The sequence below is a fragment of the Euprymna scolopes genome, chromosome 27 (assembly GCF_053919585.1).
Source record: "Euprymna scolopes isolate OS-2025 chromosome 27, ASM5391958v1, whole genome shotgun sequence".
Taxonomy (NCBI): domain Eukaryota; kingdom Metazoa; phylum Mollusca; class Cephalopoda; order Sepiida; family Sepiolidae; genus Euprymna; species Euprymna scolopes.
Window position 1 is genome coordinate 78,100,202 of NC_136508.1, and position 26,985 is coordinate 78,127,186.

The following is a 26,985-nucleotide window of genomic DNA, read 5'->3' on the forward strand; positions in this document are numbered from 1 at the left end:
CAAATTAAATTTTGTCTCATCAGACCATAGGACATAGTTCCAGTAATCTATGGGCTTTGTTGACATCTTTTCAGCAAACTGTTTGTGGGTTTTCTTGTGTATTGCCTTCCGAAGAGGCTTCCTCCTGGGGTGACAGCCATGCACACCAATTTGATACACTGTATTATTCTACTCAATAATAATTTTCCTATATTCTACTTTTAAATTAATTTCCTATCCACTAAGCATATACACAGTATACGGTCGGGTTCCTATGATGAAAAAAAATTCCAACTTGTAGAATTACCAAAAAATAGCATCTGATTCTTAACTCTTCATTTTAAAGTCTTTAACATTTACATCTAATGACTATATTTTATCAAATGTTGCATCATTTACATACGGGAGTCGTTCCAAAAATAAAGCCACCTATTTCTTTTTAACTCTAAAAGTTGAAGAGCTCTGAAGATGTGAATGGTGCTATTAAACAAAGCGACTTTTTGTGCTCCAGAATTTATTTTTCTACAGAGTCACTACAATTCTCAATACACTTTGGACAGGAATTCAATAACATATCTCTGCTTCTAACACGTTTTTTTTTTAGAGTCTCACCTCGTCAATATCTGCAACAGAGAGATGAAACTTTCAGGTCACAAGTACATAAGTTCAGTCATTATGACAATTGCTATCCCATCTAATCCATTCAGGTGGAATAAAATAATAGAAGGTATTACGTTTGGAATGGCTCTTGCACATTAAATAAAAAATTATTGGTTAGTAAAAAAATATTAAAAAAAAAAAAAAAAAATTTAATTAAAATCCAATTTTTAACTTGTGCCTATTTTAATTAATTTTTTTTTTTTTTTCTTTTTATTATCCAGGGATCTTTCCGCATAAAAATGGGATACGGTCAAATCAGTCTGGAATAGTTAAGTAAGTAAACAATTATAAAGAAATTATTGTTTTTATCTCTGAAAAGAGGAATTTTTTATTTTCTTTATTATATATATATATATTTTTTTTTTTTTTTTAATCAGTTTTGAGCAACACCAGTGTCTGCAGGAATAAATACCTTCTGGAGAGAACTTGAAAGCCTACTAGAAAATTTTAACTTTTGTTCACACACAGACACACCCAATAGACACCACCCTCAGTATCTAAGTTACAGAAGTTTGTCAAGACAATCTGAGATGAGGATACTTCACTCTACAAGTAAATCCTGAGTAAATATTCAAAATGTACAGCACAATCACGTTGACACACCGGTTCTCGCTAGATCACCGAAGTTAAGCAACACTGAGCCTGGCCAGTACCAGATGGGTGACCATTTGGGAAGGCTAGGCACTGTATGTACCTTCTGGGAAGGTTGAGCGTGGGGGCCAACACCCTCACCCTGTAAAAAGAACTCCTCGCTACAAAAGCATCTACAAAATGTTGTAGATAGCCTATGCCCCTCCAGGGGCTCAAGAGCTATGGATGGATGGAAATATTCAAAATAACATATTATTCAAAGCCCAAAATAAATTCCTTTTGTAATGGCTACACACAGGCTTATACTAAGTTATGTTGCTCCTAGTAACGGCACATAGCTGGATAATCCACCTAACTAGATGAATTCTTGTCTTTGAACACTCTGGTTAGCACAAGAGATCAACATCCCTAAGAGAAAGTGTTTCTGTGGAATAAACTGGAGTCGAACTTGGCATACTGAGGTTGTCAGTGTGTGTTGTTAACCTCTTAGCCACCGTTACCTCCCTGCTGCTCTAGTCTAATACATGGGCAGTAGTAGTTGGAAAGGGGCCTTTTAGGTCAAGTGTTTTTCTCCAATCTTATATAGCTTTAAACAGAATGCATGACCTGAACATCAGTAACACTTCCCAGGACTCATTTATACGCCTCGAAGAAGTGTTTGTTTACAATACCTGCTATTCCCAAATAGTCATTCATCTAAGTACGGACCAGGCTCAACATCACTTAACTTTGATGATCTAATGTAAACTAGTGTAAATAGGATTGAGCTGGCAAAACTATCTTAGATGACGTCACCTGTAATATTATTATTTGGATTATTCAAACTACTGTTCTCATCTTCAGTGTTACCTGCACAATGTTTCCGTCGATGTAACCTCCAACCTTGCTGTCAAACTTTGAAATCTGTACAGAATATTGAATGGAATCCCTTATTTAAATCACAGAGGTAATATGCTCTCGTTCTGTCAGGTATGACTAGGTACAAAATTAAAATAATTTGCAATTGTATCCTTAATACCGACTGCACTACGGATTGAACCTTCAATTTCCAGAAGAAGGTTACTTAGAACTGAGTTTTACCTAGTACTTTATTAGTTATGTCACGGGTTCTTGCAGAAATTCCGTGCAGATTTCCAAATTCAACAGGAAGATTCCCAAGTCTGGAAAGATACACCTGAAGCAGGTTGGAGGTTACATCGGCCAAAACGTTGTGCAAATAACACTGAAAATGAGTAGTTTAAATAATCCAAATTATAAATCCTAAGAAACCTGTAATGGTATTATTGTGTACTGTGTGGAACAAAAAAAGTTGTCCTCCTAAAGAAAACACCACTGCAGTTTTATTTTAAAACTTTTATTGAAAAAAAAAAAATCAGTTTAGGTAACTTGATTATGTAGTGGAGCTGACATCTATTCAATGTAGGCGCCTTCAGCCTCACTGTCTCGATACAGGTTTGGAACTGGGAGCATGTCCTTTCCACAAGCATCGATGGGAGCTCGGCGGATGGTGGCGATCAGGCTGGCTTTGGTGTTGTGGGAGGTCATGTTGGTGATGTTCTCAACGTATGACCAAACGGAGTAGTTTAGCAGGTTCACGGCGGGAAAGGAGAGGGATACAAAGTTGTAGCACTCCTTCTGAAGCCAAGCCTGGATGTCTTCGGACTTGTGGGCTGGTGTCAAGTCCTGCTGCCATACCGAGGGTGTACTAGCAGCCACCTAATTGCACCAGGGGATCGCCATACTCTTCAGCACATACAGGTACACTTTGGTGTTGACTTTAAAGTTGACTTCGAAGATGTGAGGTGGTATGATGCGGCCCTCACTTAAAACCACACCAAAGACCATAACTGCCAGAAACTTCAGTGAGCTGTGCCCTCAAGTATTGAACCGTCAAGATTTTCATTTTTGAGGGTGCTGGCAATGGTCCTGTTGTCATACCTTTGATCAGTAGAGACCAAGAGTTGTACAGTGCCGCATCTCCAATCTCGCTCATTGAACATTGTATCACTTTCAAACATGATAGAAGTCTCCTATCACTCTTGGGATTTGTACATAACTGGTCAACTAGTAGATAGTCTACAATAAAAAAAGAAAACCGGTTTTCATCAAACGGAAATGGAATCATGTCGTCTTTTCTAGCGTGACAATTTTGTCCCTGTAATAAGTAAAATTTAAAACATTTTTAAATTTAAAAAATTTCTTTGTTATTGAAATGAACAAAGTTTCTAAGAAATTTATATCGATTGGAATCAGTCCCAAAATTTTTTTAGAGTATAAAAATTTTTTTTTCATTATTTCATTTTTATACTTTTATACTCATTAAAAAACAAAAAAAAAAACAATTAATTTTACGATCTTTCCATTTTATTTATTTATTTATTTTATTTTGTTCTTTTATTCCTTTATTTTTTTATTATGGTGTGACGATAAAAAAATCTTAAATAAATAACACAAAAATTGTTTAATTTTATCTCTGAACCAACCATATATTTTTTTCATTTCATTTTGTTTTTTCTATTTATTTTAATTTGTTCATTTTTTTTTTTTTTCAATTAAAAACATTTGTTTTCATCATCTCATTTTTTTACTTTTCGGTTCATTAATTTCTTTTTTAATTTCACCATATTTCCATTTTATCTTTTCCATTTCTTTCTCTTCATTTTTTTCCATTATTCTTTATTTTTATTTCTTCTATTTTTTCATTCCATTATATTTTTCTTTTTTTTTTTTTTTTTTTTTGCATTGCATTATTTTTTTTATTATTACATTGTGATAAATAAAACATCAAACTTCAAAAACAAATGATCAAAAATTATTTAATTTTATCTCTGACATTAAATTACAAAATTCCATTTTTAAAAAATCTTTCCTTTTTAATCAAAGATATATATTATAAAATAAAAACTCAATTATATGCGTATACGTTCATGTGAAAACCTGGATATCTCACTCAAATGTCAATGAGATGCTGAAAAATAATAAATATAAAAATTTGCTTAATGTAACACATGGATGTAGTTGTTTTAAAATGGCATTAAAAGAACAGACTGAGCTGTTGATTCTGTCTTCTTTCGTTAAACTTACATATGTACACTCATAATATTGATAGCAAGTTTCGAACTAATCGATGCATGGGTATGAGTGTAGATTATTATAAACCAGAGATCATATCTCGCAAAAAGATATGCATGGATTATCTCTAGATGAGAAAGAATAATTTTCAGATCCTAATGGAAAAAATTCTTTTTAAATGTGGTTATCCATTCCCAAACTTCACTTAGAGTTTCAGAAAATATCAACAAATGTGTGTGTGTGTGTGTGTGTGTGTGTGTGTGTGTGTGTGTGTGTGTGTATATATATATATAGTAGCGTTCAAAACTAAGGGACAAAGTTTTAAAACCTAATATTAGTGAGAAATAACAACTGTGAAAAGCTGAAATTTTGACAACTAGTAAATAACACCGTAAAGGCGAGGCGAATACCATAATACCTGGGGGGGGGGGGGGGGGAAGTGTTCTAAGGCTACCGTATCCCAGCGTTCTAAAAATAAAAATAAAGCGATCCGAAAGTGAAAAAAAAAAAAAAAATGGGGTCAGAAAAATGTTTAAAAAAGTGTTCAAATCCTATTTTTCTTTACATACAAACATCTTTGTTAATAGCTTGGTATGATTCTGTGCAGATGTTTATACAACTTTCTTAGAGTTCATTGTCGTTCGGTGTGAGAAGGATGGTTCTTGTGTTTCAATATAAACGTAATAGATACAGATAAATACGCCTGTTGATCTTTCTCCAGATTGATTCCGTTTTCAAAATCAATGCAGATTCGTTTCAATTCTCCGTTCAGCCACATATGTTGAACTCAATACGAACTTGTTTCACTTCATCGCCCACAAGTACACGTGCACTCGTCTTTTCAGGACATCACAACCTTTTTATTCATTTCCGTGTTTTTAGATGTGTTCTCTCGTTTTTGAGGACGGGTTTCATTTCAGCTGGTTAGTCAGCTTTCTTTATTAACTCTATGCGGCTGTAATTACTTTGACACACCGGTTTCCCATTAAAGTTAGGCAATATTGAGCCAGGTCAGATCTGGAATAGGAAGACAATGAGACTTTCTACAAAAACTGACGCCATCAAACCAATTGCAGACGACAAACGCAAACAATGGCTATGAACTTTTCCTCTGTAAAAAAAAAAAAAAAAAAAAAAAAAAAAAAATTACAACAAAAACTCACAACTGTAAAATTTTTTCTTTTTTATTTGTACCTAAAACTAAACAGCTTCCTTGAGCAAAGTTTCTTTCCAATAATTACCAAACTGTGGAACGCAATACTGCAGGGTTGCTTCCCATCTGACTGCATCATAGCCGTTTTCAAATCCAATCTAAACATATTCTTTTGGAGCCCTCTTTAATAAAATTCTATTCAGTTTCAACCAGTGTTTCCAATCATCATGGTGTTATCTTACCATCAACATTTATTCTTGAGTGGCCTCTGGGCCTTGATAAGCAGTGATTCATTAGTAAAAAACGGAAATAAGAATTTAGGTATTCGAAATCAAAATTTTATTTTCATTATACTTAAAAAAAAATAAAAAAATGTTTTAACTTTGGCCTCAGTCTTGAAAAGTAAGAGGAAAACCGTCAGCGAGAAGAAACTTGTGAATGATATTGCTTTTGGAATCACTCCCAGTTGGCCGTCTGTAGTACTTTTTCTTCGAGTTGAAGGCCTGCAGTTTTCAGAATAATTGGAAGTGATCACATCCACATGAGCACCTTCCATGTGTACCTTCCATAAATGTTGTGTAACAGTGTCAAATTTAGCACTGAGTAAGTTCTCGGTGCTGGATGCATATAGGTATTTTTATTATAGTCTATAATTTCAGTTGTAAAAGCAGAACAGCATGTTCTTATAGGTTTTATTTGAAGTTGAAATGAACTTTTTTTTTTTTAAAGTTTGCAGTTTGATTTTTCAAGTTAAAATCTTGTGAGAATTTGTCTGCAACATGTCAGCCATTTCTTTTCAGTCTCTCATTTTTGTATTGACTTTGGTAATATAGTTTAGTGTTAGAGTTTACTTCTGAAATATAGTTTTTCCATGAAATTCTTTTGGATTCCTTATATTAATAATGCATCTAGCTTTGACACCGTTATTTTTGAATAGGTTTTTTCTTCTACCGCTCCAGAAGATATCTCACTACTGATGCAATTCTCTATCTATATAAAAGCCAAGTACGTCCAAGGATGGAATACTGTTGCCATATCTGGGCAGGAGCTGCTAAAAACAGCCTATCCTGCCTTGACAGAGTACAAAATAGACTTCGTGGCTTAGTGGGGGATGCCCTTTTCTCTACCCTGCAACCTCTCTCCCACAGAAGAGACGTTGCGAGCCTATCCTTGTTTTATCGTTATTTCCATGGCAGGTGCTCGTCTGAACTCCAATCTCTAGTCTCCCCTCGCCAATCTTTCACGAAAAACACCCGTCTAGCTGAATCCACTGTGAAAAATTTCCCCCACTCTATATCTGTGCCTAAATCAAAACGCGGATTCCATGAACAAAGCTTCTTTCTTAGAACTGCACGCCTGTAGAACTCTGTTCCGTCTGCCTGCTTCCCACCAGACTACAACTTGGATGTCTTCAAGTCCAATGTTAACAAATTCCTAATGAACCGCCCCCTTAAGTAAACACTTCATCAAATCTCCACACTAACGTAATGTACTTGCAATAACCCTTATCCCTGAGTGGCTTCCGGGCCTTGATAAGTGGTGATCACTGTGTAAAAAAAAAAAAGAAAAAAAAAGGTTTGTTTTATTTATGATTTTAATTGAATTTTGAGGGCAACACCGGATATCCTTTAGGTATTCCTTGTCAAATCCGGGTTTGTGTATTTTATTAGAATAGATGATTCTTCATCTATAGATACTATCGTTTCTATCAGGTAGGTTAAGTGTTACTCATTTTTTTATATTCACTGTGGATGATTGTTTCGAAAGGCATTGCGTTTGGAATCACTCTGAGTTGGCCTTCTGTAGGTTCCACTGCGGTACTTTTTCCTGGAGTTGAAAGCCTCCACTTTTCAGAATAATTACAAATGATTGTGTTCACATGTGTCATCACGCACCTTCCATGTGTAGCCCATAAATATTGTTGGGTCACATATTGTAAATATAGGGCTGAGTAAGTTCCCATTTTTGGATATATATATATGGATTTATTTTATTTATATAAAGGCAGAGGTTCTATGATATTTTCAAATAATCTGGCCTTTTTGTTTGTCTTATTTTTTTTATGGAAATCGCTCCATAGAAAGCATGAAAACATTTGATGTAAAGAGCTAACGAGGATGAAGGATGATTATCATAAAGACAGGAAATGCCTATTGGCCTTTATTTTGAAACTAGCCTGGGTTGCCCGACATGGCCCGGATGTTTGGAGGTGTGTGTTGAGCAAAAAAAAAATAAATAAATAAATAAAATGGTTGTAGGCAGACAGGCTCGAACCCGTACCGTGAAGGAGGAAAAGAATACGAGAGAAAAAAAAAAAAAAAGAAAAAAAAGTGACATCTTTGCTGTGTTGCATACATTGCCAACCTGAAGTGGTGATGTTTTAAATTAAGCCTAGTCTATCGAAAAGAAAATATCGACGAAAAAAGCGACCTCTCCCTGTAGAAAAATGCCCAGTTGAGGGTGAAGGAATTAATGTTTTTAGCCAATTTTTCGATATTTGTCATCCAAAGGGTTGGGCTTCAAAACTCTACTGATCTCGTGAAAATCAGTCGCCTCTGTCGAAAGTTTTAGGCAGACATACATACATACATTTAAACAGACAAGTGAGATTTATATTATAGAAGACCAAGGCTATATGTAGGAGGAAAACAGTCAGCAGATAGAGAGTTCCACCACCACACAGTTTTCGAAAAGAAGCTACTAGAATAGGAAGCTGTATCACAATGATATATCAAAACAGCTGGTTGATGGAGACTAAATATTAATATTTAAGAAAAAAATCTACCCGGTAATCAAGATATATTTCAGTTGTGATAATCACAGAGAATGTGTGCCTACAGGGCTCTACATTGCGAGTGAAACTGTCACATTTGCGAGTGATTTTCAAAGTAGTGACTAGAAATAATGAAACGCTTATCTTTTGCCGATTGTATTTCTTTCACTGACAATCTTCTAAAGCTCACTACTGAATGAAAAATATCTTTCCAACCTTTTTTTAATAAAACGAACAAAGTTAAATTATTTAAACAATAAAAGTTTAATAGAACAATATACTTTCTTTTCTTTCTTTTTTTTTTTACAAAGACTGTTTTAAAAAAATATTTGAAGAAATTTGAATGTTTATACCTTCAAGTATCAACATAAAATTTGTTGTATATTAAGAATTACATTCATTAAAAAAATACAGAAAAAATCTTATGATGTACATACTCGTCACAGAACTAAGATGTCATATTCTGGCTAGTAAAACAAAAAATATTTAGTTGTCAAAGGTCAACTAAAGATATGTTTGTCCGTAGAGCCCGGGTCTATAGTTTTGGTTTCGAAGTTTGTAAAAAAAATAAAAATAAAATAAATAAAAATAAATAAAAAGTAATTTTCTTTTGTCTGTCATCCTCGAACTAGTCCAATACTTTCTTGTATCCCAGGATTTAGTTACACAGGAATTGAATATTAACAGTAAGCTCATTACCACGATTATAGAAACAGCATTGCTAACACTTCTGTGTTTAAGATAAAACAGAAATTCCATGGATGGAGTTTCTTTCCAAGGACTTCCCTTATGTAAAACACATTGCCTTGTGACCGATTCCTTATAGACTACAACTGTGCCCTTACTCCTTGTGACGTCACAAAATTTGCCATTCTGGTTGGTCTCTTTTTACCTGCTCGCAAATAGGTTGCTGTTCTGATGAAGATCATAGATGTCGAAAAGTCTGTCAAATTACCATGCACCTCCCCATATTGTAACGATCAAGAGGGCAATTGTCCAACGTTGATCAGCAAGGTTTTACGGCTGGGAGGCACAGATCACTTTTAAGCACAAAAAAGATAACGATGTGATGGTTGTTATTTTTTTGTATAAAAATAATTATCCATGATATAAATCTCACCTGTGTTTAAATGTATGTATGTATGTTTGTATATCTGCCTAAATGATATACGGCATAATCACGTTGATACACCGGTTCTCGTCAGATCACCGAAGTTAAGCAACGTTGAGCCTGGCTAATACCAGATGGGTGACCATTTGGGAATTCTAGGCGCTGTATGTGCTCTCCGCTTATCTCGGCATTGTTTCCAGTCGTCTTGTACCTCAACTTGCCATTGGTATGCAACAATGTCGACTCAGGAGAGGCGTGGTTAGAGGTTGCGCAACTCTTGCCACACAAATTTCACGCGCAGGCACCCTTACAGTGGGTATCCATAGTCTGTCAAGACTGAAGGAAGCCTTCATATCTGCCTAAAACTTTTGACAAAGGCGATAGATTTTCACAAGATCGCTATCGTTTTGAAGCTCGACCTTTCGGACAACAAATATCGAAAAATTGGCTAAAAACATTCCTTCACTCACAACTGGCACTTTTCTACAAGGAGGGGATCACTTTTTTGGCTGATATTTTCGAAAGTCATCCCCACTTTTCAATTGACTAGCCCTTATTTAAACTTCAAGTTTGGCAATGGATGCAACGGCAAAGGCGTCACATTTTTTTTTTTTTTTTCACATTCTTTTCCTCCTGCGTGGTATGGGTTCGAGCCTGCCTGCCTACTACCACTTTTTTTTTTTTTTTGCTTAATGTTATGGAGTTAAATGGTAATAAACGAAAGGAACACAGGAACGGAACATGTATTCACATATATTACATGTATTCACATATATTACATGTATTCACATATATTACAGGCAAAGTCGAGTTGAGAATACCATTGCTCAACGATAGTACGTTTGCACACGTCTCGCTTGGTTGCGTGCTAATCTCGGACTGCCAGACACTGGTCTCGATACTGGAAGTGACATCACCAACGGAAGTGACATCATGAGATGGCATCTTCAACATCTTTAACACGCACCCCTAAACACCCGGACAACACCGAGCACCCAGGCTAGTTCTGAATAAAAGTTAGTGTTGCGTTTGTAAAAAAAAACCTCCAAATGCAATTTAAAAATTTTTTATTTTTATTGCATTTTCACCCCAAACAAGGCACAGTTCCACTTTGATGTAGGGGTTACTATCTGGGACATAATTTGCAGGGATACTATGTAGGGATTTGAGCAGCAAGATGTCTGTTTACATTACATTTGAACTTCTGCATGTCAGTACACTTGGGTAAACAGGAATCTGGAAGAGAATTCCAAAGTCTACCAGTTCTATGGAAGAAACTATTAGAGTAGAAGGCTTTCTTATATCTAAAGATTTCTACTGTGTAGGGGTGTGACTTTGCTGTTTGTCAGGGGTATTTACGTCGAGGGGGGTATGATGGCTTGTAGTTCGTCAGAGCTTCTACCATTAAAGTACTTGTAAAACAGGCAGAGGGATGCAACATTTTGTTGATGGGACAGCGATTGAAGCCCAGCTGATAGTAACGGATCTATTAGGCTGGCAAATCTTTTAAACCCTGTCTAAGACGGAGAGACTAGTAGCAGATACACCAAACCAAATGTGACAACAATACTCCATACATGGGCGAGTGGTGGCCTTGTAACTTTCTAGCATGGTAGAGAGAATCCATCTTTGCAGCAGCCTTGGCAATTCATTCAATGTATTCCAGCTCATGTTCCCCATGAACGTTAACCCGAAGAGTTTGAATGAACTACTTTTAGGTAATGTCTCTCATTAGTAGGTCTATGACAACAGCATATTCTTTTCATTGTTTTTACTCTCGAGTATATATCCGACACAGACAATCAACTGAGAACCACATCACTCTACATAACATAAGATATCAATGGGATATATATCAGAATCAAAACAAGAAAAAATATGCTGTTGTCATAGCCCTAATCATTAGTTATGGCTGTTAGTGGTTGAAAAGGTTTCTTGTAGTTATTAAAGGAAAGGAGCTTACTCTTGGCAGCTTTGAATGTGATCATCCATTTTTGTCCCCATTCCACTACAGACTGGAGGTCTTCCCCTAGGGTTTCTGCCTTGGATACTTGTTCATTCGTTTCTATTAAAAGCGTTTTTAGACTGGCTCAATTATCAAGTTCTGGGTGATTTTAGTTTAGTGATATCAACCTTGAGTTCGGGGTATGTTTCTTAATGATTTTGATTCGGTGGATGAGTAAAAGTGAGTCTTCAAAGTTGTTCATGCTTCGTTTTATATTGAGAATCAAAATGCCATGACTTCTTTTCTCTTCCAAAAGAATTTCATTTACAATTATCAAATTATTGTCCTCGAGTGACTTTTAGCCTTAAGTTGTGATTCATTAGTATTTAGAAAAAAATTCTGGATTGGAGAAGAAAGGAAACTTTAAAACTAATAAGATTTTTGCTGTTTTTAAATTTCAATAAATTTGATATCATTTTGTTGGCTCGTGATCATCTTATTCCTAAACCACATGATTTTAAAAAGAAAAAAATTAATATAAAAAATATGAATTTCATTAAAAACGGAAGAATCAAATCGATGCAAGGATATATTAGTTTTCAAATGCAACAATTTTAGAAAACAAAACTGCAAATGTCCAAACAATTGCAAACACAACTTAATTGGTATTTTCTGAATTAAAAAAAATCGAATAAAAGCAGGTGTTTCTATTTACACTTTACCAAATGCCACCCCTTCCATCCTGAATTAAAAAAAAAAAACGATTTAAGAGCAGTCTGCTTTTTTTCTTTTTTTGTTTTAATTATTTTTATTGCTTGTTGGCATTTGATTGATATACCATAGAAAACTTGGTTTCAAGAAAATACCAAAGAAGTTTATGTCTGCAGAAGTGGGCTGATTGATGGAATTCCCCCGTAGCCTAAAAACTGTGATAGATGTCACGGTCTTCACGTTGTTTTTGCCTTTATCATGAAAGAATTACTAAAGGGAGATAACTGCACAATTCTTTCTCCTGTTCAGGTTGTGACAAAAAAATGATCATCTTTTTTATTTTTAGCAAAACAAACATATACTCAAATCTCTTGTAAAGTGTCGATATATGTTTAAGTAATGCTAATTTTACAAAAGAAAAACGGTTTTAATGTAACTTTAACTATGATAACTTATTTCAGTCTGTATTTCATAATCGGGTAATGACTGAAAATTTTTTTATTCTTCTTGTTATAAGAAGAAAAAAAACTTACCTTAGCTATCTACTCTATAATTAATTTGATGATTTCCAACCTCTGAGGTATGGTTGGAGTGGAAAGAAATCTTATAAAATCTAGATTTTTTATTGCTGCAAAAATTGGTGATCCCTTTTCCACATACATATATCTTTTGCTAAGATCAAAGTGTAGTATCTGATACTATACTTAATTTTTTTTCTGTCCTCGGTAAAAAGCCATTTTATTGTTGTCCCAATCAATTTTGGGGAGATACATTTTCCTCACATTAAACACTGGCCTTGAGTCTTATTCTGTCCTTGTGGGGGAGGAAAGTAAATAACTTTACCCTTCCCTTCCTATATTTTTCTACGAGTACTTCTGAAACGAAGCTAAAATACAACAGAGACCCAGGGAATTTTATCTTGACCCACACAGTCATTAGAGTCGAGGCCATTGTTTCAATGGTTTGTTTTCTGTTGATTGAGGTATGGTCCTATGCAGTTTTAGGAAGTCCATCCTCCCTGGCTTTATCTTCTCACCTTTTAAGGAGTTAGCTTATTGATAATCGCCTGAGGTATCCAGTCTGGAGAATTCCAATGGAGCTGCCCAGGCATTTTTTGTAGGTCAGAGTGCTCTTCCCCTAGGGCATTAGCTTTTCAAATGCCACTTTCCGACCTTGTGTCACATATTCCTGTCGTGGGAGGAAGTTAAACACGGGCTTCCCAAATGGACTGAATCTAAGAGGAGGTAGCATATACTAGTAAGAAAAATCAAGATTTTATTTTTTAAAACTTTAACTTGTTTACTAATTAAGAACAAAATAACTAATTGTATCGATCTAGAAACGGGATAGGGTGTTTTGTGTAGATTCGTGATCTTTTCAACCAATAGGTTGTGTGTGTATATGAATATGTTCCATAACGGCGTACACGTTGAATAGTGGGGTTTATATTTTATCTGTATATTCATGTACGTGTAAATGCGTGTATGTATATATGTCGTATCATAAAGTTGATCGTCTAGTGTGTATATTTTAACATTTATGCAACAGTTCTAACTGGAAACGATTGACGTGGACGTATCGAAACAGTTGTAGACAAACAGGTGTAAATAACACAGCACATATCTGAATTATTTACGAACATTTATTTTCATGATTTCGGCTGACATTTTCAAAGATTACAATGTTTTTACATCTTGGCTGCCTGAGGAAACGCCGTTCCCTGCATCATGGAGAGACCAACTCTCCCCTTGAGTCGTCCATTCTCTGATGTCTAGCTAACGACTGACTAGAATCTCCCCAAATCTACATCTCATTACGTGTCTCAGACCAACAGCTGATGTAACCTCAATCTAGTTATTTGTTTATGCAAACCAAAAATCATAGTTACATCAATTTTCTATTTTCACATTCCTTTGTGTCAATCTTTTTCCCAATCTAATTGTTTATTTTTCTTATCATAATAATCGATCCAGCGACCCGCCGTCACTCGAATCAATTAATAATAATGTTTTGACACTTGGCCCTGCTTGCCACAGTTACCACAGATACTACGCTATGATCACAGTCAAAGGGTCACAGCATTACAAATGCATCTCAGGTGATAACATTATTACATAAGTATGTAATAATGTTATCACCTGAAATGCGTTGGTTTAAAATGTGTCATGTCGAAAGTATTACACATTTTTAAAAATTACGAAAAATGATCCAGTAGAAAAATAATTACAAGCAAAGATAGAATTTATCGAATTATCGAGTTTTATCGTGTGTTTTTAATGTGAAAGAGTTATGCAACCAATTCTGTATGGCAAACTGATTCCTCTCCATTATGGTCCATTTTTGGATGATATTTTATTCAAAATACATCTAGCACATCTATTGGATCATTTTTTTTTTTTTTAATTTTTAGAATTTATAAATATTTCGACATGACATGTAAGTACATAATATTTTCACCTAAAATGCGTTGGTTTAAAAGATCATCAATCTAGTATTCATTTTTTTCCGGTGCTTATTTACAATAGCAATTAAAAAAAAATAAAATAAAATAAAAAATAAGACAGAAAAATGTTTAATGTACGTACTTGTCATGGAAAGAGGATAATATATTCCAAAAAAATCACATAAATTAGTCAAGTAAGTTTTTATATATAAAAGACTATTTTTTTTACGATTTTTAGCAGTGAATTTAGATTTCGATAGATCGAATTAAGTTGTCTTCCCCTTATTTACAAACAATGGCCACCAAAAATTGCTAAAAAAAAATTGATTTTCTTAGTTAAAAAAACAAAACAAAACAAAAAAAACTTGATCAATTTATGTGGTTTTTGGAATATGACATCTTCGTTCTGTAATATGTATATTATTATTATTATGAGGTCAAATTCTAAATAAGCAGTTTTCCTTGTTAATATGTGCATTTATTTTTATTTTTATGAATAGGACTTGCAGAAACAATGAAAGAATTATTTCTCTCAATTAGGATTGTATGTGAAAAATGTTATGAATTCCGCGTTTCCACCCTTCTGTCTGATGTGACCGAGGTCTTCAAACAACCCATCCCACAGCTGAGATAACACACACACTAAAGTTGCCGTTCATCTGCCGGCCACACACAAGACGCACTTGAGGCTACATGCCACACATACTGGAGAGGTCGAACATTCCTTAAACTTTGTCGATTGCATATGGCCCAGAAAACTGAGCGCTTTCACTATCCTTCCCCGCCTCCTCCCTCCCTGTCGTCTTTGACTGGAAGATGTGTGAAATTATCTGAGAAATAGATTCCATAGATTTAGTCGTGGGTGTTCAACTGCTGAGAAAGTTGACTGAAGCAGATAATTTTGTCCATTGTCACCTGTATTAAGTGACAGCATTATTTACATATGAAGCGATGACACTTGCGTCAAGCGTATTGTGTGGGGGTGTTCACTTGTGTGATAATATCCGTTGTCTATATTTTAATATCTTTCAGATAGATGTACTAGCTGTTCATACTCACCGTTGCCCGGGATTTTTTTTACTCCCAAAATTTTTTCAAATAAAGTTCAAGTGTATTAATGGAAATACTTTCCTTATGGTGACTTTAATTTTGTATTTATTTATTAAAAAAAAATATATATATATTTTTAAAGATGGATCGGAGAGGAGAGCTCAATAGTTTCCCAAACTATTTTCTAAGAATCTATGCGTAAGGTATGTATATATATATATATATATATATATATATATATATATAGGTTAATATTATTTGGTGGTGTTCAATACCAAAGTAGAGCAAGGTATACGATATACTTTTAATTTATTTTTACATAAACATTTAGGTTTAATATTTCGAATCTCGCTAGATTCAGCCACTCTTATGAGTTGTAGACGACGAAACACGTGTCACTGGATAAGTATATTTTAAAAACAATATATATAGGATTTAAAAAAAAAGTTGTTTGCATTAATCGGGTAGGGATAACTAAAATAATATGGAAACCATTGCCTGTCAAGAATAGGTTCTAGAACGTTCAATAAATATTTGTGAAAAATTTCAAAGTTAGTTTGATTGACTTTCTATTCAACAGTTTAAATGCTTTAAAATTCCTTTAAATTTTGACAGTTTACGAAGTAAGTACATTTTTTTTTCTTAATTACAAAAAGTTCATTTGGCTTACCACTTTTTTCTGGACACTACTGTATGTCAAGGAAAGGGCTTTGTTTATAATTGCCCTGTGAGATCCCATGACATAAGACAACTACAAGAATTGAATATAGTTATATAAAAGTGAAAGCCAGTGGCTTTGTACTTCAAGTCTGTAAGCAAGACTTGTAAAAATAAAGCTAAACCATTTGTATACCTACAACCAGACATTTCAATATAGTAGAGATGACCGCCTCCAATAAAGAAATGTCATTAACATATGTGTGTGTGTTGGAACCATTAATCAGAATCGGAAAAAAAACCCAAACTTTTTTTTGGTATCGGAATCAAAATTTTTTGTACTTATTTTCACATGCTAAAACCGATTCTATTTGTATTTTGCTTGTTTGTTAATGTTTAAAGCACAATTTTCCATTGTTGGCACTAATGATAAATATTCAGTGATTTTAAATCATCTGTAGAACTAATATATATATATATATATATATATATATATATATATATATATAATTATTTTTTTACTATAATAATTAAATACCTACAGACACTAGTGTTTCATCCTTTCGGGATTCTTCAGTGCAGGGTGTCACGATTACTACCAGTCGAACGATTCGAACCCCGCGACACGAGACATCTCTGGCTCGATTAGCGGAGGCCGTATCCCCACACACGCACATACAGATATATTGTTGCATTTGCGTAGATATGTGCACCTGGGTTTATACAGAATTCAGAAAAATAAAAACCAAAGACATTTGAAATGAATTGGAATTGTAATGGAATTGATAATTGTGCCAGGAAAAATATTATAATCGTCCCATCATATATAATACTAACTATTTAATTATTATTCATCCTAATGGAATCATCAACTGATTGGACGGTTAGAAGCCCCGGACACGAATCACTTTGAACTCCAATTTGAGTGCTTTAATCAAGACACAACTTTCAAAAGGTATACGACCGATAAATAAGCCCGATTTTAAAATGAAAAAGTGAAGCATGCATGGTCCCCCCATAAGTGCACAGTGAACGAGGCATTAAAAAAAAATGACTAAGTTCAGCATTTTCCTCCCCTCCCTATTTAGGCCCAAAGGGGATGTCAAATCCTGGTGAAAATGCACAGTTTTAGACTTTAACATAAGTCCAGCATCCCCCCCCCCCATTTAGTCCCAAAAGTCCCCAAGGCCTTAACATATTTAAATTTGAGTTCAGCACCATGCAAAACTGCTAAATAGACATTTTGGACAATATGGTAGAATAGTCCCAAAAATGGAATGTTTTTATTAGCCATAAAAGAGCCCCTGGGGCACACCCAAGAGTTATCGCAAAGTATAGACAAACAAAATTATATAGAAATCAGTTAGTTACAACTTTTCAGAAAGTTTTATAAAAATCCAAGGCATCAATGTTTTTTAATAAGCACAAAAGTGTCAATTTTAGTCATTTTCACCCAAAGGAACCCCTGGGAGAGAAGGGGGGGGGGAGTTTTCCTGGAAAATCTGTTCTGTTACTTTTTTTTTTTTTTTTTTACTCATATCATGTTTAATGTTTGTGCAAAATTTCCAGAAATTCCAAGGTGTAGTTATTGAGAAAAGTGCGGACATGAACGGATGAACAGACAAGGCTGAATCCTTTTGTCGTGGGGACCAACAATGAAATCAGTCATTTTAACTGTTCAACAAATTACATGAACAGGAAATTTGAAATTAGCTTAAATTGCTTTTCTCTTAAAGATGCCCATCCGAAATGGGACTAAAGATTATAATTTAATCTATCTATATATCTACAAAATTGAAAATGACTGTGTGTGTGTGTGTATCTGTGTCTGTGTATCTGTGTCTGTGTACACTTGCCTACCAAATAAATCTGTCAATTTTCAGTCTACAGACTTGAGATTTGGGAAAATCTTTTTAATTGTTTTTTGGCCAGAAATGTAGCTGTCGAGGGGTCAAAGTTCAACGATTTGACCTTTGAGAACTCTACCAAACTCCTCCAACAATTTTTTGCTGAAAATTTGGCTTCCAAAGGGTCAAAGTTAAAAAGATTTTACCTTTGCGGTCTCTAGCAAACTATTAAGCCAATTTGGGGTCTAAACATTTGAAATTTTACATAAAGGGTATTCAGGCATGCAGCAAGTTTTGTAATCAGTTTTTGGGCGAAAATTTGGCTGCCAAGAGGTCAAAGTTTACAGAGTTTACCTTTGCAGACTCTACCAAACTCCTCCGCCAATTTTGGGTCTAAAGACTTGAAATTTTAGATGATAGTTACTTGGACATGGATCAAACATTTTAATTTAATTTGAACCCAAAATAATAAATGTTAAGGGGTAAAAATTGGCGTCAAAGTTAAAAAAAAAAATTGACGTCTGGTCTCTACCAACCTTTCTTTATGGTAGTTATTACCGTACATATTCACACTTTTTAATATATACATATGCATATAAAGTTATGAACAGTGCATAGGGTCCGAACAAAGCTAGTCTATTTATATATCTATAAAAGTAAACGTGTGTGTGTGTGTGTGTGTGTGTACATTTTCCAACGCAATAACTCAATTTTCAGTCTACAGACTCGAAATTTGATATACAGGGTATTGAGATTTGGGAAAATTTTTGTAATCCGTTTTCGGCCAGAAATTTGGGGTAAGGGGTCAAAGTTCAACGATTTGACCTTTGAGAACTCTGCAAAACTCCTCCGCTAATTTTGGGTCTAAACACTTGAAATTTTAGATGTAGGTTCCTCGGACATGGATCTAACTTAATAACTTGATTTGAGCCCAAAATAATAAAAAGTTAAGTGGGGTCAAAGTTTAAAAAATTGACTTTTTTTTTTTTTTTTGCTCAACATACACCTCCAAACACCCGGGCAACGCTGGGCTGAAATGCAAGTATATCTATAAAAGTGAAAACGTGTGTGTGTGTGTGTGTGTGTGTGTGTGTGTGTGTGTGTGTGTGTGTGTGTGCGTGCATTTCCCTACCAAATAACTTTGTCAATTTTCGGTCTAGAGACTCAAGATTTGGGAAATCTCTTTAATCGGTTTTCGGCCAGAAATTTGACTGTCGAAGGATCAAAGTTCAACGATTTGACCTTTAAGAACCCTACCAAACTCCCTCACCAATTTTGGGTCTAAACACTTGAAATTTTGAATGTAAATTACTTGGACATGGATAGAACTTTTTAATTTAATTTGAACCCCAAAAAAGAAATGTTAAGGGGTCAAAATTAAAAAAAAATTGATCTGTGGTCTCTACCAAATTACTCAGCCAATTTCTGATCTAAACATTTGAAATTTTACATAAAGGGTATTCTGAAATAGGGCAAGCTTTTTAATCGGTTTGGGTTGAAAATTTGAGCTGCCAAGGGGTCAAAGTTCAAAAGATTTGACCGTTGCGGTGTCTAGCAAACTACTCAGCCAATTTTGTGTCTTAACATTTGAAATTTATACATAACGGGTATTCAGACATGCGGCAAGCATTTTAATCAGTTTTGGGGCGAAAATTTGGCTGTCAAAAGGTCAAAGTTGAATAAGTTGACCTTTGCAGATTCTACCAAATTCCTCCGCCAATTTTGGGTCTAAAGACTTGAAATTTTAGATGTAGGTAACTTGGACATGGGTAAAACTTTGTATTTTGATTGGAGACCAAAATAATAAATGTTCAGGTTAAAATTGGAGTCAAAGTTTAAAAAAAATTGACCTGTGATCTCTACGAAATTACTCAGACAAATTTTGGTCTAAACATGAAATCTTACATAAAGTGTATTCACACGTAGGGCAAGTTATGAACAGTGCATAGGGCCTGAGCAAAGCCGGGCTGAACTGCTAGTAATAAATATTTTAATTATTTTCCACATACGTATACGTTTCGGCCTAATATAATCATCAGCGTGAAAGATAACATTTTCCGTCGATCGCACCATTTATATCCTGGGCTCGAGTCACTTTTAACTTATACTCCGATGCCTTAACCAAACAATCAACTTCAACAACCATGCAACATGTTGAGAAATCCTATTTTGTCACGAAGCAGACAAGAAATGGAGGATTTTTTTTTTTAATTATGAATAAAGATAGAATTAAAAAAAAAAAAAAATCACTAATTATTAAAACGATTAAGCTGTTAGAAGCAAAACCGGGCTGAACTGCTAGTTTGTAAATAAAAATAATTTTATTTGCTAATACATAATTTGAAGTATAGTATATAATTTTTCTTTGTCAAAGAAATTTTGGTTCTTGCCCAAAATTCCCTTATTTAAAAAAAAAAAATTGTGTCTGTGACGAATTGAAAATATATTCCAAAATATTACGCAAATTAATCAAGTAGTTTTATTTTCAATTAAGAAAATCAAATTTTATAAGTAACAGGAGCGACTGTCTTGAGTCGCCTACTTGAAAATAATCAAGAAATAAGGGAGATAACTCAAACATAATTCAAACTTGCTAGATTTTTGTAATGTCTACGAATTCCCATTAATCGCTTATAATGATTTTCTTTATAAAATAAAACTGTTGGATCAGTGATTTTTGGAATATGATGCTTTCGCTTCATCACAGGTACTTGTGGATTTTATTCATATACAAATTTTTCTTTATATTTTCTTTATTTGTTTTTATATATAGGAGGAAATTTTAGCACAACAAAATTCTTCTAGACTGAGACAATTTAGTTTTTGTTCCAATCTAGAGTGGTCCTTTTCAGGCAGCTGGGTTTCCACACATTAAAAATCCGACCGTAGGTCTAACTATGCCCTCATGAAAGGACAAGTAAATAATAATGATCTAGTTTTAAAACCAAACGGAAAGCAAGTGAGAAGAAAAAGAAAATGAAGCGGGGATGCGCGGGGGGCGGGGATCGAAAATGAAACAAAGTAGAACGGTGAGGGGGTGGGAGCAATCTTGTTACTATAGCCGACAGCTGGGTCGAAGATACGGAAGAGAGGTAGAGCAGATCAAAAGGGTTTGATGAGTAACCGGAAGTCACAAGCACGAAAGAAAAATGAAGGAAAGAAAGACTGCTTTAGCTATAGAACGTGTAAATAAACCTTCACCTATATCGTGTTAAGCTTTAGAACACGTGCTATCGTTAAAAAAAAAAAAAAACTTTTGACAATCCCAACGTAAAATAACAAAAATGCTAAAAGAAATTCAATAAATGTCACCAATCATGCGAAATATAATGTTCTACCACTATTTGTTCAATTTTCGATTTTTAAGCGATTATCTAGATTTGAGTATCAATTGAATGACACCATTTTGTTTTTCATACTCATTTCATAACGCGATAGGCTTTATACTATTTTTCTTAAATTTTTAATTAAAAAACACTTTAAAATAAGTTAAAACAAAAAAAAACTTATGCGGGTAGATAGACGAGTAACTTTAGCTTGCGTTTGGTAATATTTATGCTCTTTATATTCCTTTTTATCCCATTTTTTTTTCTGGCTATTCTGGAAAATTACCCTAATCTTTGTTCAAGTTTCATTGTTTAATAGGGGGGGGGGGTACTTCAATCATTTTTTTGTTTAGAGAGTAAATTCTAATACACTTCATGAATTGGAACAAATACATTGAGGAAATTGGCAAGGCTGCTGCGAGGAAAGTGGGCTCTCTCTACCTGCTAGAGGGTTACTCATACTCACACCTGAGAGTATTTTTTTTTTATTCAAATCTATCATGTCAAAAATAATATTTATTTATCAATTAAAATTACAAAATGATTTTTAATTATAATTTAAAAAATATCACAGTATATTTTTAAAGGAATATGTTAAATTATTTATATTTAAAAAATAGGCGCTTCTACAGAATTGGGACGAGATTTTCGGAAATCGTAAAACTGAATTTCGCATAAAAACAATGTTATCTACACGTATTCCTCGTATTTTAAGATGATTATATCAAAAAAATTACGGAAATTCATCAGGTAGAACATTTTTTATTAAAGAAAATAATAAATAGAATTTGATGAAAACGATCATAAAACACAGGATAGTTCAACAGGGAGGTCATTTTCCGTTCGAATAAAACAAAGATAGCGGCAATTTTTCACCCTCTAATACGATTAATTTTTTTTTTTTTTTTTTTTTAATAATTCAGTAATAGTCAGGTAATTTTTACTGCATTGTAATTTATGGGAATTGACAGAAAAAATCACTTGAAACCATTGTTTTGTTTTTTTTTTTTTAAATCTGAAAACTCCATTTATCGACAACAGAATCTCGTCCCAATAATGTACCTATTTACAATGCCTCCCCACGGGACAGAGTTAGACACCAGGTCGTTTTTTAATGTGGAGAAAAGGTACAAAAATAATGTAGAAACACCAAAAAATGTAATTCATTTATCTTAAAAAAAAAAAAAAAAAAAAAAAAAACGGGAATGAGGTAGACGTTTCATTGTGAATGAATTTTGAATCGGTTTGTTAAGTTTTTTTTTCTATATTGTGGAAAGTCGATTGTCTGCCCCTTTCATACCTTATATTCCAAACATTTCCAATATGTGTCGCTAGCAGTGTATCATTCAAAAACAAGATATCGTGAAGCTTTTCGTTGATAAAATGTCTCCTAATATTTGATTTTCTTAAATAAAAAAAAACTACTTGATCGATTTACGTGATTTTTGGAATATGGCATTTTCATGCAGTGACAAGTACGTACAATATAAAGATTTTTTTTCAGATTTTTATAGTAAAAAAGATTACTTGTGGACCATTTATAGACTTGCACCGTCATTTTTCGTAATTTTTGGAATTTATACTAATTTCTGCATGACACGTAAGTACGTACTACTGTTTTCATCAGAAATGCGTTGGTTTAAACGGTCACAAGCACAAGCATCCATGAATGCATAAAATATTATTGAAATAAAGTTATGGCAAATTTTCACTTGGTTTCCACCTTCACACTTTCTTTTTAAATGAAGACCCAAGGTTTTCGTGTATGCTAAAAACGAATATCGCATTTAAATTTTCCACAAATAATTAGTTTTCCGGATATTAAGCAATGTAATTTCATATGTTATAGATGGTGGCCATCCTGGTACGCACGAGAAGTTTTTCGGGGTTGCGTTTACGCACACGAGTACTTCGCGCGTATCAAGATTGTCACTTGCTATAACATGAAAATTAGCTTGCCTAATATCCGGAAAACTACTTATTTGCGGAAAATTTTAATTCGATATTTGTTTTCAGCATACCCGAAAACTTAAAAAGTCGTCATTTTTAAGGAAAACGTTAAGGTGCAAATCAAGTAAAAATTTACCAGTTATTTCTTTGGTATTTGGCTAATAGTGTCATTGTAGGAACAGGTGTGGACCATTAGCCTGTCTGTTAACACGAACTGATTTATCTCCCCTTAACTTCAATCAGTTATTCAGCTGGGGGAAGGAAAGTAATTCTATTTTGATGCATAAAATTATGTCCGAATGGCGTGTGTTTTTTTATATATTTTTTATTATTATTTTATTTTTTTATGTCTGTAGTTTGTCAGAGGTATACAGCGTATTAATTAAAATAAAGTAATTACTTATCAGAATTCACCGCTTTATTAATTTATTAAAAGTTTCGGTGCTAAATGCATTTACTGATCCCGATCCGCGCTATTTTTTAAATCGTATTTCCAAGTTTAATTAAAGTTTTGTTTTTTTAATTCATTTGTAAGGTTAAAGTACAGAATAGGTACAAAATACCATCCTCTCTCCATGTTAATGGCTTTTTAAATAATAACTTTATTATTTTAGCACGGATCAATAAGTGCACTAGTACCAAAGTTTCTCATGATTATTGTAAACACTCCAGGAATTGGGTTTATTTAAGAGAAAAAAATATTATTCATGTGGATTATTGTAAATTGGTTTGGTCGCCCAGCGATTCAAAGTTTTAAAGATCAATTTTAAAACTTTAAACTGGCAATTGCAATTTTATTTAACGACTAAAATTACAATCTAAGGCCATCTTTATTTTTGAAGGTGTTCGAAAACCTTGCCTGGTGCATCCACCTTTTAGAGTTCACGAAAAAAAAAAAAAAAAAAAAAGTCGCCAATGTTGTTCCACACTATCAACCAAGCTCCAGCCCCTGTCCTATCGCTGCTGCAGTGCTGCACTACTGTGCCTATTTTACAAGTATTTTATTGAAATGTGCTCTAATGAACTCGTTGCACCTCCTGTACCTCCTCGATATATATACACCCGACAAACCTGTTTAGCAACAAAATCTCACCCCTTCACTATAGAGGTCGGAAAGCCTTCTACTCTAATATCTTCTTTTCTCAGACTGCCAGACTTTGGAATTTCCTTCCTGCATTCCTGGCTTTACTGTTATGCAAAAGTTTAAATGTAATGCAAACCAACATCTCGTTCATTTCTTACAAAGTCTCATGTAAATGTGGTTACAAATAGTAGACCCTTATGCCAAAATGGCAATATACCTTATTAGGGGTGAACCTTTTTTTTTTTTTTTTTTTAAAGAAATAGGCAATATATTTCACCGGTCCCCATTGTAAAATTCTTCCCATAAGTAAAGTGCAACGAATTCGTTTTTAACAAACGAAAAAAAAAAAAAAAAAAAAAAAAATCTACCCTCGATCTGAGAATTATTTGATCTTGATAAAATTTTTGATATTAATTAATGCTAATATGCAATATTTATTTTATTAACAAACAAAAAAAAAGTGTTTGTTGAAAAGAGACGAGAGATCAATTTTTTTTAGATGTTTTTAGCAAAAATAAGGTGCTTGTTCAGATAAAGTCGACAGATCGACTTTCTAGATATTTAGTTTTAAGCAAAAAACAGTACTTACTTGTTATGTCGAAAGTATTAATATATCCAAAACTTACGAAAATTCATCAAGTAGAACAACTGCTACTGTGATTTTAGTTTTTAAAAAAAGTCTATTGCTATAAGGCTAAAATATTTGCCGCTATTAAAGTGACAAGTATATGCACTGTATTCGCAATCTTCAATGTGTTCACATCTAGGGAACATGCACCCCCTCCCCCATTTTCCGTAAAAATTACTTTTAACTATAAATAATTTTCTATTTAATGAATTTTCGTAATTCTTGGATATATTACTATTTTCGACATAACATAGCACTCTTGTTTTTGCTTAAAACCACATATTTAAAAATCGATCTGTTAACGCTACCTTAACAAGTACCAAAAATAATATTACTTTATTGTCATATCGAAAATAGTAATATATTCCAAAGGGTTTAACTTCTCTCTCTGAGGTGTTCGTTTATTGCGAATCGACCCAGGCACCCCCTTGCCGGTGAATGTTGTCCAGGTTATCTCTCTGGTGTATTGGCTTTCTCTCCCAGCTTCTGTCCTTATGCCTGCATCCTGAACTGGAAAGAAAAAACTAACGAGATGCGCCAGTCTAGCTTGAATTGCTATCCAAATGCCATTTCGATCCGTTCGAGTATAGCATAGCGATTCTGTCAAAGCCGCATCCTCCCGTTTTGACGTGATCTATTTTAAACATTATTGTGTCTAAAAATGTTTGAAAATATATTTTTTAACATACACATACATGACCACTAAATCTTCAAAAAGATATTTTAACTTAAAAACATTTTATAAAGTTGGCTGAAATACATCGAGACGCTAAATTTCCGAAATTACAATCGTGTGTGTATATATATATATATATATATATTACACGGTGGTCAACTTATCAAGGCCCGGAAGCCACTCAGGGATAAAGGTTATTGAAAGTACAGTACGTTAGTGTGGAGATTTAATGAAGTATTTACTTAAGAGGGTGGTTCATTAGCAATTTGTTAACGTTGGACTTGAAGACATTCAAGTTGTAGTCAGGTGGGAAGCAGGCAGACGAAACAGAGTTCCACAGGCGTGCAGTTCTAAGAAAGAAGCTTTGTTCATGGAATCTATGTTTTGATTTAGGCACAGATAAAGAGTGGGGGCAATTTTTCACAGTGGATTCAGCTAGACGGGTGTTTTTCGTGAAGGATTGGCGAGGGGGGGACCAGAGATTGGAGTTCAGACGAGCACCTGCCATGGAAATAGCGATAAAACAAGGATAGGCTCGCAACGTCTCTTCTGTGGGAGAGAGGTTGCAGGAAAGAGAAAAGGGCATCCCCCCCCTAAGCCACGAAGTTTATTTTGTACTCTGTCAAGGCAGGATCAGCTACTTTTAGCAGCTCCTGCCCAGATATGGCAGCAGTATTCCATCCTTTGACGTACTTGGCTTTTATATAGATAGAGAATTGCATCAGTAGTGAGATATCTTCTGGAGCGGTAGAAGGATCCCATCATCTTTCCAGCGACCTTGGCAACAGACTTGATGTACGTGTTTCATTTCAGATCAGGAGTAAAGGACAAACCCAGAAGCTTGTCAAAACATGGGGCTTATCCTAGACGAGAGCCATCCATTTCAATTGATGCCAGATGTGGATGAGAGCGTTGATGATGTAAAGATAGAAGCTTGGTTTTGGATGCATTAAAAGTGACCAGCCACGTCTTCCCCCACTGAACCATGCGCTCAAGATCAGAGGAGAGAGAATAAGAGAGAGCTTTGTTATTTACAGCCTTTGATGTGTTGTCATAGATGGTCGTGTCATCAGCATAGATGTCAACAAATGATTTAAGTATGTGTTTTGAGAGATCATTGATGTAGATCAGGAAGAGAGTTGGGCCCAGGATTGACCCTTGAGGGACTCCAGCATTAATACTGCAGGCCTCTGATTTTTGTCTATCGACCACTACTCTTATGAACCTATTGGAGAGAAATGATTTAATGATTGAGAAAACATTTCCAGTTATACCGTAGCTTGAAATCTTGTGAAGTAGGCCCTTATGCCATACCTTGTCGAAAGCCTT

General features: G+C 34.3%; 1 protein-coding gene and 1 pseudogene across 4 annotated transcripts in view; both read left to right on the top strand.

Moving 5' to 3' along the window:
- The window catches only part of LOC145248926 (dual specificity tyrosine-phosphorylation-regulated kinase 1A-like), a 443,307-nt gene that overhangs the window by 158,323 nt on the left and 257,999 nt on the right, over nt 1-26,985 (top strand). For 3 of the 4 annotated variants that reach the window (XM_080110715.1, XM_080110719.1, XM_080110716.1), the window contains exon 2: nt 861-912. The exons of the other annotated variant lie outside the window; for it this stretch is intronic. The gene's annotated coding sequence lies outside the window, so the exon portion shown is untranslated. The remainder of the gene's footprint in view (nt 1-860; nt 913-26,985) is intronic. 4 annotated transcript variants of the gene reach the window in all.
- LOC145249302 (5S ribosomal RNA) lies at nt 9,394-9,510 on the top strand (annotated as a pseudogene).